The following is a 13759-nucleotide window of genomic DNA, read 5'->3' as shown; positions in this document are numbered from 1 at the left end:
TCTGCACTGATCTAGCTACACATTCACACACAGCTCTGCACTGATCTAGCTACACATTCACACACAGCTCTGCACTGATCTAGCTACACACACAGCTCTGCACTGATCTAGCTACACACACACAGCTCTGCACTGATCTAGCTACACATTCACACACAGCTCTGCACTGATCTAGCTACACACACAGCTCTGCACTGATCTAGCTACACTCACACAGCTCTGCACCAATCTAGCTACACACACACACACAGCTCTGCACTGATCTAGCTACACATTCACACACAGCTCTGCACTGATCTAGCTACACATTCTCACACAGCTCTGCACTGATCTAGCTACACTCACACAGCTCTGCACTGATCTAGCTACACTCACACAGCTCTGCACTGATCTAGCTACACATTCTCACACAGCTCTGCACTGATCTAGCTACACATTCACACAGCTCTGCACTGATCTAGCTACACATTCGCACACAGCTCTGCACTGATCTAGCTACACACACAACTCTGCACTGATCTAGCTACACACTCACACAGCTCTGCACTGATCTAGCTACACACACACACAGCTCTGCACTGATCTAGCTACACACACACACACAGTGTACAAAACATTAGGAACACACCTTGAGTTGCACCCCCTTTCGCCTTCATGGTGTGAAATGTACACTGAGTGTACTAAACATTAGGAACACCTTCCCAATATTGACTTGCACCCCCTTTCGCCCTCAGAACAGCCTCAGTTCGTCAGGGCATGGACTCTACAAGGTGTCGAAAGCGTTCCGCAGGGATGCTGGCCCATGTTGACTCCAATGCTTCCCACAGTTGCGTCAAGTTTGCTGGATGTCCTTTGGGTGGTGGACCATTCTTGATACACACAGGAAACTGTTGAGCGTGAAAAACCCTGCAGCGTTGCAGTTCTTGACACAAACCGATGCGCCTGGCACCTACTACCAGACCCCGTTCAAAGGCACTTCAATATTTTGTCTTGCCCATTCACCCTCTGAATGACACACACACACAATCTGTGTCTCAACCGTCTCAAGGATTAAAAATCCTTCTTTAACCTGTCTCCTCCCCTTCATCTACACTGATTGAAGTGGATTTAACAAGTGACATCATAAAGGGATCATAGCTTTCACCTGGATTCACCTGGTCAGTCTCTGTCATGGAAAGAGCCGGTGTTCTTAATGTTTTGTACACTCAGTGTATACACACTTCACGATACATTACACTTTCAGAGCCTCATCCAAAGAAATACAATTCAAGTTGAAACTTTGAGATTTCTTAGGGTCAGATGCAAAAATTGACTTGAGACATGCCGAGGTATGATTTGTATTTTTATTGTTCCGTTTAAATGCATTTTAGGTTTTTTATTTTCTCTGTTTCGGCAAAGTATCTAAGAATATTCCTGACCTTAAAAAGCTAGTTTGACCTTCAGATAATAACGTTCAGTTTGTTTTATCACTGTTTATCTTTGTTGTTGTTGTTGTTGTTCAGAAATGAAATGAAGGACAGTACTGTTGAAATGCTGCTGATGTCATTTCTGTTGACAGATGTAAAAGGCAGAGGTCTGATTATATAGTACACATTAACATTCCACTCTACACATGTTGTGTATTATATAGTACACATTAACATGTTGTGTATTATATAGTACACATTAACCTTCCACTCTACACATGTTGTGTATTATATAGTACACATTAACCTTCCACTCTACACATGTTGTGTATTATATAGTACACATTAACCTTCCACTCTACACATGTTGTATATTATATAGTACACATTAACCTTCCACTCTACACATGTTGTGTATTATATAGTACACATTAACATGTTGTGTATTATATAGTACACATTAACCTTCCACTCTACACATGTTGTGTATTATATAGTACACATTAACCTTCCACTCTACACATGTTGTGTATTATATAGTACACATTAACATTCCACTCTACACATATTGTGTATTATATAGTACACATTAACATTCCACTCTACACATGTTGTATATTATATAGTACACATTAACCTTCCACTCTACACATGTTGTGTATTATATAGTACACATTAACATGTTGTGTATTATATAGTACACATTAACCTTCCACTCTACACATGTTGTGTATTATATAGTACACATTAACCTTCCACTCTACACATGTTGTATATTATATAGTACACATTAACCTTCCACTCTACACATGTTGTGTATTATATAGTACACATTAACATGTTGTGTATTATATAGTACACATTAACCTTCCACTCTACACATGTTGTGTATTATATAGTACACATTAACCTTCCACTCTACACATGTTGTGTATTATATAGTACACATTAACATTCCACTCTACACATGTTGTGTATAATATAGTACACATGCCTACCTTTCACTCTACACATGTTGTGTATTATATAGTACACGTTAACATTCCACTCTACACATGTTGTTTATTATATAGTACACATTAACATTCCACTCTACACATGTTGTGTATTATATAGTACACATTAATATTCCACTCTACACATGTTGTGTATTATATAGTACACATTAACATTCCACTCTACACATGTTGTGTATTATATAGTACACATTAATATTCCACTCTACACATGTTGTGTATTATATAGTACACATTAACATTCCACTCTACACATGTTGTGTATTATATAGTACACATTAATATTCCACTCTACACATGTTGTGTATTATATAGTACACATTAATATTCCACTCTACACATGTTGTGTATTATATAGTACACATTAACCTTCCACTCTACACATGTTGTGTATTATATAGTACACATTAACATTCCCCTCTACACATGTTGTGTATTATATAGTACACATTAACATGTTGTGTATTATATAGTACACATTAACATTCCACTCTACACATGTTGTGTATTATATAGTACACATTAACATGTTGTGTATTATATAGTACACATTAACATTCCACTCTACACATGTTGTGTATTATATAGTACACATTAACATGTTGTGTATTATATAGTACACATTAACATTCCACTCTACACATGTTGTGTATTATATAGTACACATTAACCTTCCACTCTACACAACATGTCAGTTTGGCTGATCTGTAATGACCTTAGTGATTGTAATTGGTAGGTACTGACTGACTAGACACACCAACAGATAGATGGCAGACAGACAGACAGAGGGAGGATCAGGTCACCACAGCCAGATGTGGTCTTAGTTCATGCTACAGCCTCTTCTTCCTCGCTACTAAGAATGTAAAGACTACTGGGACACACAGTAGAACACGTCCCCATCAAACACACAGTAGAACACGTCCCCATCAAACACACAGTAGAACACGTCCCCATCAAACACACAGTAGAACCCGTCCCCATCAAACACACAGTAGAACCCGTCCCCATCAAACACACAGTAGAACCCGTCCCCATCAAACACACAGTAGAACGTCCCCATCCTCAAACACACAGTAGAACGTCCCCATCCTCAAACACACAGTAGAACGTCCCCATCCTCAAACACACAGTAGAACGTCCCCATCCTCAAACACACAGTAGAACGTCCCCATCCTCAAACACACAGCAGAACGTCCCCATCCTCAAACACACAGTAGAACGTCCCCATCCTCAAACACACAGTACAACGTCCCCATCCTCAAACACACAGTAGAACGTCCCCATCCTCAAACACACAGTAGAACACGTCCCCATCCTCAAACACACAGTAGAACGTCCCCATCCTCAAACACACAGTAGAACGTCCCCATCCTCAAACAGCACAATATTACCTGTGTAGTATGTGATCCTTGTCAGAGCCAGAACGGCTCACAGGCTTCCTGCTCCTACCTCTTGTGTCTGTAGCGTGAGGCAGCTTGATGTACATGTTCACCCCCTATGGGCAGTGGTCTGGGTCGAAAGTAGTGCACTACATAGGGAATAGGGTGCCATTTGGGACGTAATGACAGTAGAATACAAGGCGTTAGTGTGAAACAAGCGTCCGTCCACCCTCAATCAGGAGCTACGTGGCTGTCTGGTCCGGTCCAGAGATGGTTCTAGAACCTGCACTTCATTCTAGAATTGTTCCGTCATGTGACCTAGCATTTCCTGTAGTTTAGTGTACTTCCGGTCTGTATCACAGCCACAAAATCAGGGCATTGGCCATGTCGTAAAAATGCATGAAATCTTTTTTTAGCTTTTTGGTCTTCATTTAAGGTTAGGGTTAGGCATTAGTTTAGCAGTGTGGTTATGGTTGGGTTGGGTTTAAATTCAGATTTTAAGAAGAAACATTTTAGAAATAGACGGCGTTTAGCCATAATTATGACTTTGTGGCTGCAGTAACTAGTAACGACCAAAGGTGGCCTTTAGAGACAGTAGCTGCATTTACAGACAGACGGACATCTAATGTGACCAATAGAAACAGAGACAGAACAGGTCAGACCCGCCCCCCCCCCATCAACATAACAGCCATTCACAGAGGTGGACCTTCATTGTGCGCCCTGTTTCATCTCATCCAATCAAATCCGTGAACAGTTACCACCTGAGAGGATCATTAAGACGTCAGCCAATCATCTTCCAGTTGTACAGTAACTTAAATCCGCTGGAGGCTTTTAAACCATTTTGATGCAATTTGCCCCCCCCCAAAAAAAAACAGTGAATAAGAATCAACACAACGTATCTTTACACTCCACAGACAGTCAGACTGTGTCTGAAACGGCATGCTAGTCCATATTTAGTGCACTACTTTTGACCAGAGCCCTATGGGCCCCATGCACTAGGTAGGGAATAGGGTGCCATTTCAGACAACCACATGGAGGGTGTTAGCCTAGTGTCTGTCTGTCTGTCTGTCTGTCTGTCTGTCTCTGGCTCAGACTGTTTCCAGGCCTGTAGTCCCTGTGGTCTGTCTGTCTGTCTGTCTGTCTGTCTGTCTGTCTGTCCCATATCCAACTACTACAGGGATCCTCCCTATATACTGCTCCTTCTACACACGCACCTGTCTATCTCCCCACTAGCTCTGGTCCAGGGCATTACATTTACATTACATTTACATTTTAGTCATTTAGCCGACGCTCTTATCCAGAGCGACTCACAGGAGCAATTAGGGTTAAGTGCCTTGCTCAAGGGCACATCGACAGCTTTTTTTCACCTAGTCGGCTCGGGGATTAGAACCGGCGACCTTTCGGTTACTGGCACAACGCTCTTAACCACTAAGCTATCTGCCGCCCCATGACGTGTGGCTTGCTGAAGCTGAACCTGACGCAATTAACACCCTGGACCAGAGCCATCTCCACATCGACCCCTTGTCTCTCTACTACTCATGGTTCATATTCACTCACTACTTTAAAAAACAGAATTTTAAAATAATAATATATTTCAGGTATTAAATAATCTTATATAAAAACACAAAAGTAAAAGTAACCCCCCCCCTCCCCTCATACAGTGGGTATCAGAAGTATTCACCCCCCCCCTTAGATTTTGACATTTTTGTTGTGTGACAAAGTGTGATTCAAATGGAACTTTTTGGCCTAAATGCAAAGCCTTATGTTTGGGGGCAAATCTAACACAACACATCACTGAGTGACTGCCTCCACTTTTTCAAGCATGGTGGTAATATAATAATAATAATAATATGCCATTTAGCAGACGCTTTTATCCAAAGCGACTTTTCAGTCATGCGTGCATACATTTTTGTGTATGGGTGGTCCCGGGGATCGAACCCACTACCTTGGCGTTACAAGCGCCGTGCTCTACCAGCTGAGCTATAGAGGACCACGGTGGTGGCTGCATCATGGTATGGGTATGCTTGACGTCGGCAAATACTGGGTAGTTTTTCAGGATAAAACAGATGGGAGTTAAAGCACAGGCAAAATCCTAGAGGAAAACCTGGTTCAGTCTGCTTTCCAGCAGACACTGGGGAGATGAATTCACCTGTCAGCAGGACAATAACTTAAAACACATGGTCAAATCTACACTGGAGTTGCTTACCAAGACAGTGAATGTTCCTGAGAGGCCGAGTTACAGTTTTGACTTAAATCTGCTTGAAGGTCTATGGCAAGACTTGAAAACTGCTTGAAGCTTGAATAATTTTGAAAAGAATAATGGGCAAATATTGTACAATCCAGGTGTGCAAGGCTCTTAAGCCTGGCAGTTTGAAGTGACTCAAATCGTATTTTATTGCATTTGTTTTTTGCTTTTTCCTGCAGCCTGAACAGCCAAAAAGCACACGAATCAGATATCTCAATCCACACACAGATCTGATTCCTGGCCAAGCGACTTGTGTCTGAATGGTTTTATTTGTAATCAAGTGATATTTACACTGTTATTTGGCATATCTTGTTGCTTGCTAGCTACTCTGTTGACAGAACATGTGGTAGCTAACTAGCTTGTTACTTGTTACAAACTAATTAGTGAATGTGCTAGAAAGCTACAGCGCTAGGATCTTAATTTGACCAATCTTTTGTTGCTGAGAATTTTCCAGCAAAATGCAAACTTGTCTTTGAAAAGGCTTTTCCACTTTACATTGTCAGATTCGATTCGCCCTAAAGACAAATGTATCAAGGTCTAAAAAAAATAAATGCCATTCATTACAATCCACATAATAATTCACATGTCCTGTTGCCGCAGGATTATTTTGCCTGCTTTAGGAAACTGGCTCAAATTAAAGATCCTACATCTGTAAACAGCTACCTAGCTAGCTAAGTGACTGATGTGGCTAGCCAAAAAGGACTCGTTTTGAAAAGTTGGATCATCTTATCCTTTGAGGCTTTTTAAGTGTTCTTACAGTATGAATTTGAACATTCAAAGCAACTGGGAAATGTCCATTCAGGCATTGTTGTCACCTCAGCTTGCTATACATAACTTCTGAGTGACAGGAAGCACCACCACCAATCAGAATACACCACTGCTCACGCACCTGTCGTTACTATGACAACTACTGTAGCCATGTCAGCAAATGACTGCTGTCTGAACACACACACACACACACACACACACACACACACACACATCTGATTTGGTCACCTGTAAATTGCTGTTTGGACAAGTCAGTATTCCAAAAGTGATTTGAGCATTAAAGGCCTGCAGTGTGAACATGGCTTTAGAGACTTACCCAAGAAGACTCACAACTGTAAATCGCCGCTAAAGGTTTTTCTAACATGATTGACTCAGGGGGGGGTGAATACTTATCTAATGAAGGTATATTAGGGTTTTATTTTTAATTGATAATATAAAACAATATAATCATTTTTTCTTCCAGTTTGACAGAGTATTTAGTGTAAATCAATTACAAAAAAAAAAAAAAAAACACAATTAAATTAATTTCAATCCCACTTTTAACGCAACAAAATGTGAACAAATCCAAGGGGGGGGGGGGAAATACTTCTGAATGTCCGTACACATATATGTTCTATACATCCCATCCATCTCAAACAGTTGCTAAGGTAACAACATGTCCACACAGTACAGGAGTCCATGCAGTACCAGGTTATATTGCAGCTAAATTCATGTCGTTTATGTTTTGTTATATTTCAATGCAAAGCGCCAACAAACATGTGGAAAAGCTTGATAGGTGGTTTAACCAGCGCTCTGTTTTCATAGAGTTATTATAAAACGTAGACAAAGTATGGAATAACAATCTGGGATTACGAGGAACAGGATTCTACTTTTAGCTCCTGTCCTGTCTGTGTGGCATGAGAGGAGACAGGCTGAGTTCTGAGTCGTATTCATTAGCGCACACCATAACCAAAGTTTCTTATTGGATAATAACCATAACGAAAGTTTCTTATTGGATAATAAGAACGTCTCGGTCCGTTTCCTTTACGCTTGGTTTGTAATGAATACGACCATGGCCTGGAGGAGAGCGGCCTGTAGGGTCCAGACAGTCTGTAGCCTGTCCTCTAGATGGGTCCATAATCTGTAGTCAGTCTGTAGCCTGTCCTCTAGATGGGTCCATAATCTGTAGTCAGTCTGTAGCCTGGGGCCTTGATGGGTCCATAATCTGTAGTCAGTCTGTAGTCTGGGGCCTTGATGGGTCCATAATCTGTAGTCAGTCTGTAGTCTGGGGCCTTGATGGGTCCATAATCTGTAGTCAGTCTGTAGTCTGGGGCCTTGATGGGTCCATAATCTGTAGTCAGTCTGTAGTCTGGGGCCTTGATGGGTCCATAATCTGTAGTCAGTCTGTAGTCTGGGGCCTTGATGGGTCCATAATCTGTAGTCAGTCTGTAGTCTGGGGCCTTGATGGGTCCATAATCTGTGGTCAGTCTGTAGTCTGGGGCCTTGATGGGTCCATAATCTGTAGTCAGTCTGTAGACTGGGGCCTTGATGGGTCCATAATCTGTAGTCAGTCTGTAGTCTGGGGCCTTGATGGGTCCATAATCTGTAGTCAGTCTGTAGTCTGGGGCCTTGATGGGTCCATAATCTGTAGTCAGTCTGTAGTCTGGGGCCTTGATGGGTCCATAATCTGTGGTCAGTCTGTAGTCTGGGGCCTTGATGGGTCCATAATCTGTGGTCAGTCTGTAGTCTGGGGCCTTGATGGGTCCATAATCTGTAGTCAGTCTGTAGTCTGGGGCCTTGATGGGTCCATAATCTGTGGTCAGTCTGTAGTCTGGGGCCTTGATGGGTCCATAATCTGAGGCCAGTCTGTAGTCTGGGGCCTTGATGGGTCCATAATCTGTAGTCAGTCTGTAGTCTGTAGACTGGGGCCTTGATGGGTCCATAATCTGTAGTCAGTCTGTAGTCTGTAGTCTGGGGCCTTGATGGGTCCATAATCTGTGGTCAGTCTGTAGTCTGGGGCCTTGATGGGTCCATAATCTGTGGTCAGTCTGTAGTCTGGGGCCTTGATGGGTCCATAATCTGTAGTCAGTCTGTAGTCTGTAGACTGGGGCCTTGATGGGTCCATAATCTGTAGTCAGTCTGTAGTCTGTAGTCTGGGGCCTTGATGGGTCCATAATCTGTGGTCAGTCTGTAGTCTGGGGCCTTGATGGGTCCATAATCTGTAGTCAGTCTGTAGTCTGTAGTCTGGGGCCTTGATGGGTCCATAATCTGTGGTCAGTCTGTAGTCTGGGGCCTTGATGGGTCCATAATCTGTAGTCAGTCTGTAGTCTGTAGTCTGGGACCTTGATGGGTCCATAGTCCGTAGTCAGACTGTAGCCTGGGGCCTTGATGGGTCCATAATCTGTAGTCAGTCTGTAGTCTGTAGTCTGGGGCCTTGATGGATCCATAGTCCGTAGTCAGTCTGTAGTCTGTAGACTGGGGCCTTGATGGGTCCATAGCCTGGGCCTCTCAGCCCAAGTCCTCCTCTCCCTAGCTACCACTCTCCCGTCAGTTTGGTGCTTTGGTCCCTTTTGGGCGGGGCAGGGCGCGGCCCCCGCCGTAACGTTGCATAGCCTGAGGACATGTACCCGTGGCCCCCGCCCTGCCCTCCCCTCTGCTGGTCTGGTGGGGGTGGAGGGGGGAGGGCCATGTCGTCCATGGAGACGGGCTCCAGCCGGGAGGAGCCGTGACGCGTGAGGGAGCCGTGACGAGAGATAGACTTCCTCTTCAAGGTCCGGTTCAGGTCCTCCAGGAAGTTGGGTTGGACCGAGGAGAGGGTACCGCCCCCCTTAGGCCCCCCGGGGGAGGTGGGGGGCAGGGGACAGCCGAAGGAGGACGGGAGGGTCTGCTGGTGCTGGTGCTGGAGGGACAGGGGTAAGGGGTCCTGGACCGTGTTGCTCCGGGACAGCCTGTGTAGTGTCAGAGGCGGAGTCTTCTTCAGCGACTGGGTCTTCCATGATGATTGGCTGACGGGGTGGGAGATGGGCGTGGCCTGCGGCTGGGGGTTTACCACTGCGACCCTGGGGGCCACCGGGTGGAGCTCAGAGGGGAGGGGGGGCGGGGGGAGCAGCTCAGAGTCGGGAGGAGGAGGGGGGAAGTAATCGATCTCTGGAGGAGGTGAGGGGAAGTCTCCACTGGGCTGGCGGTGCTGAGGAGGTGAGGGGAAGTCTCCACTGGGCTGGCGGTGTTGAGGAGGTGAGGGGAAGTCTCCACTGGGCTGGCGGTGCTGCCCTGTCTGCAGACCCTGGAGGACTAGAGGGAGGGCTGACAGGTTCAGCTTGCCTGGTTTAGGAGGAGCAGGTAGAGCATGAGACCCCAAGTCTTTAGCAGGAGATCCAGAGGAGGCGGCGGTGGAGGAGTTGCAGGAGCCGAGGCCAGGCTGGGCAAACTTACTGACCAGAGACTCCACCTTCTTAGGCTGCCTCTGGACCTGCACCTCCTCCTGGTACTCCCCTGAGGAGTTGGACTTGATGGAGGAGGCGCGCTGGGGGGTGGGAGGAGGCCCCCTCTTCCCGAAGGAGCCGGTTGACGAGGTGGAGGTGGTGGAGGGAGACTTCTTAATGGGGGAGCCCATCTTGGAAGGGGGAGAGGAGGAGGAAGGGGGAACTCAGGGGACTGGGGGGGATCTGACCCCCTGGCTGCCATCTTGGTTTGGCCTTGACCGCCGGGGGGGACTGTGGGGGCAGGGGGGCGCCGGGGAACTGGTTGACTATTTGTTTGGCCAGGGAGGGAGTGGGGGAGATGGGGGCGGACAGGGGGAGGGTCTTAGAGGAGAAAATGTGCTGTTTGGGCATCGTGGAAGGCGGCTGATTGGGCGAATGGCCTGTCGAGAAGCTTTGCTGCTTTTTCATTGGACCAGAAGGAGGGTAGGGTGAGACTGGGGACAGGGGGATCCCTGGACCAAAGGTCTTAGGAGCGGTCTGGGGCGGGAAGACACCAGAGAAGGTTTTGGGAGGTGTGGGGGGTGGCATTATGGGGGACAGGGGAGGAGGGGGAGGAGGGGGAGGGGACTCAGGTTGGCCATCCAGCTCAGAGAAGTCGTAGTTCATATTGGGGAACTTTTGGGCCAGGAACTGCTGTAGCCCAGTGTTACTGAGATGGGGGCACTGGTTGTCCTCCTCGGGGGGTGGAGGGGGGGGCAGGAGGCAGTTACTCTGTGGGTAGTGAGGGGGTGGCAGGGTGTGGGCCTGGGGGGGAGGAGGGGGGGCAGGAGGCAGTTACTCTGTGGGTAGTGAGGGGGTGGCAGGGTGTGGGCCTGGGGGGGAGGAGGGGGGATGAACTGAGGAACAGGGCTGGGGAGGCCGAACCTCAGAGAGGCCATGGCAGAGCCTGGAGCAGGCATGGAGCAGGTGGGAGGAGGAGGGGGAGGAGGGTTGTAGTTGCTGGGAGCCAATGACATGGTGTTGTAGTTAGTGGGAGCCAATGGGAGCGTGTTGTAGTTGGGTTTGACAGACTGGAGTGGCGGGGCCGGAGGGCCTTGCTGCTGCCCCATTGGTTCGTCAATGTAATGATTGGCAGCCTGGTTGGCGCCACACTGCAGGCGGGCGATGGTGCTGTACTTGACAAAGTGGGTTGGGGCGGCCTGGTGAGGGGGAGTGGGGAAGTGGGGGAGGGGGAGGATTCGGGGGACGGTCGGGGGGAGAGTGGGAGGATTCGGGGGAGACACTGGTGTAGCTGGTGCGGGATGGGGGGACTGACTGGTGCATGGGGGGCAGCATCAGGGGGTAGGGTCTGTTCACTGACTCCATCCTCAACTAGAGAGAGAGAGAGAGAGAGAGAGAGAGAGAGAGAGAGAGAGACGAAAGAGAGAGAGACGAAAGAGCGAGAGAGCGAGAGAGAGAGAGAAAGAGAGAGAGGAGAGAGAGAGAGAGAGAGAGAGAGAGAGAGAGAGACAGAGAGAGAGAGAGAGAGAAGAGAGAGAGAGGAGAGAGAGAGAGAGAGAGAGAGAGAGAGAGAGAGAGAGAGAGACATGGATCTGAGTTAGATTATATTATAATAAAGATTTGATTACATTACTACTATTCTATGCTAGAAAATCCAACATGATGTTATTTAAACTCTTCCACACTGGGTAAAACACTGGAAGACATGTTAATTTGTCTTGTATAAAAACTGGAAGACATGTTAATTTGTCTCGTATTAAATAACTAAGACGTTAATTTGTCTCGTATTTAACACTGGAAGACATGTTAATTTGTCTCGTATTAAACAATGGAAGACGTTAATTTGTCTTGTATAAAAACTGGAAGACATGTTAATTTGTCTCGTATTAAATAACTAAGACGTTAATTTGTCTCGTATTTAACACTGGAAGACATGTTATTTTGTCTCGTATTAAACAATGGAAGACGTTAATTTGTCTCGTATTAAATAACTAAGACGTTAATTTGTCTCGTATTTAACACTGGAAGACATGTTAATTTGTCTCGTATTTAACAATGGAAGACATGTTAATTGGTCACTGCATTGAGGAATTCCATTCAGGAAAAAAACAAAACCAAACAAATGCACAAGAGTAGAACTGGGCTGAGTAGAACTGGGCTGAGTAGAACTGGGCTGAGTAGAACTGGGCTTCTGACAACACAAGGGGCTTTCCCACCTGCTCTCTGATCTAGAGACAATTCCTTGCATTTTTAGACTGTAAAACCATCAGTGCTCTCTGATGTGATATCCAGACAGGATACAGAAGCACACACAAGCCGAGGGAGTAGTGACAAACAATATGAACACAGTAGAACACCAGTGCTGCATAGTAACACAGTAGAACACCAGTGCTGCATAGTAACACAGTAGAACACCAGTGCTGCATAGTAACACAGTAAATCACCAGTGCTGCATAGTAACACAGTAGAACACCAGTGCTGCATAGTAACACAGTAGAACACCAGTGCTGCATAGTAACACAGTAGAACACCAGTGCTGCATAGTAACACAGTAGAACACCAGTGCTGCATAGTAACACAGTAGAACACCAGTGCTGCATAGTAACACAGTAGAACACTAGTGCTGCATAGTAACACAGTAGAACACCAGTGCTGCATAGTAACACAGTAGAACACCAGTGCTGCATAGTAACACAGTATAACACCAGTGCTGCATAGTAACACAGTAGAACACCAGTGCTGCATAGTAACACAGTAGAACACCAGTGCTGCATAGTAACACAGTAGAACACCAGTGCTGCATAGTAACACAGTAGAACACCAGTGCTGCATAGTAACACAGTAGAACACCAGTGCTGCATAGTAACACAGTAGAACACCAGTGCTGCATAGTAACACAGTAGAACACCAGTGCTGCATAGTAACACAGTAGAACACCAGTGCTGCATAGTAACACAGTAGAACACCAGTGCTGCATAGTAACACAGTAGAACACCAGTGCTGCATAGTAACACAGTAGAACACCAGTGCTGCATAGTAACACAGTAGAACACCAGTGCTGCATAGTACACAGTAGAACACCAGTGCTGCATAGTAACACAGTAGAACACCAGTGCTGCATAGTAACAACAGTAGAACACCAGTGCTGCATAGTAACACAGCAGAACACCAGTGCTGCATAGTAACACAGTAGAACACCAGTGCTGCATAGTAACACAGTAGAACACCAGTGCTGCATAGTAACACAGTAGAACACCAGTGCTGCATAGTAACACAGTAGAACACCAGTGCTGCATAGTAACACAGTAGAACACCAGTGCTGCATAGTAACACAGTAAATCACCAGTGCTGCATAGTAAACACAGTACATCACCAGTGCTGCATAGTAACACAGTAGACACCAGTGCTGCATAGTAACACAGTAGAACACCAGTGCTGCATAGTAACACAGTAGAACACCAGTGCTGCATAGTAACACAGTAGAACACCAGTGCTGCATAGTAACACAGTAGAACACCAGTGCTGCATAGTAACACAGTAGAAC

General features: G+C 45.9%; 1 pseudogene across 1 annotated transcript; it reads right to left on the bottom strand.

Annotated features, from left to right (window-relative positions):
* Window positions 1–9326: 9326 nt before the first annotated feature.
* Window positions 9327–13627, bottom strand: LOC311128778 (annotated as a pseudogene). The gene is made up of 2 exons: window positions 13559–13627; window positions 9327–11586 (listed from the first exon to the last, which is right to left on the bottom strand). The product of its transcript is annotated as an uncharacterized misc_RNA (transcript).
* Between the last annotated feature and the right edge of the window lie 132 nt (window positions 13628–13759).

The sequence above is a fragment of the Coregonus lavaretus genome (assembly GCF_964263955.1).
Source record: "Coregonus lavaretus genome assembly, chromosome: 5".
NCBI classification, from domain to species: Eukaryota; Metazoa; Chordata; class Actinopteri; order Salmoniformes; family Salmonidae; genus Coregonus; species Coregonus lavaretus.
Note: the sequence above shows the minus strand (reverse complement) of the source record. Positions and strands in the feature narration are given on the sequence as shown.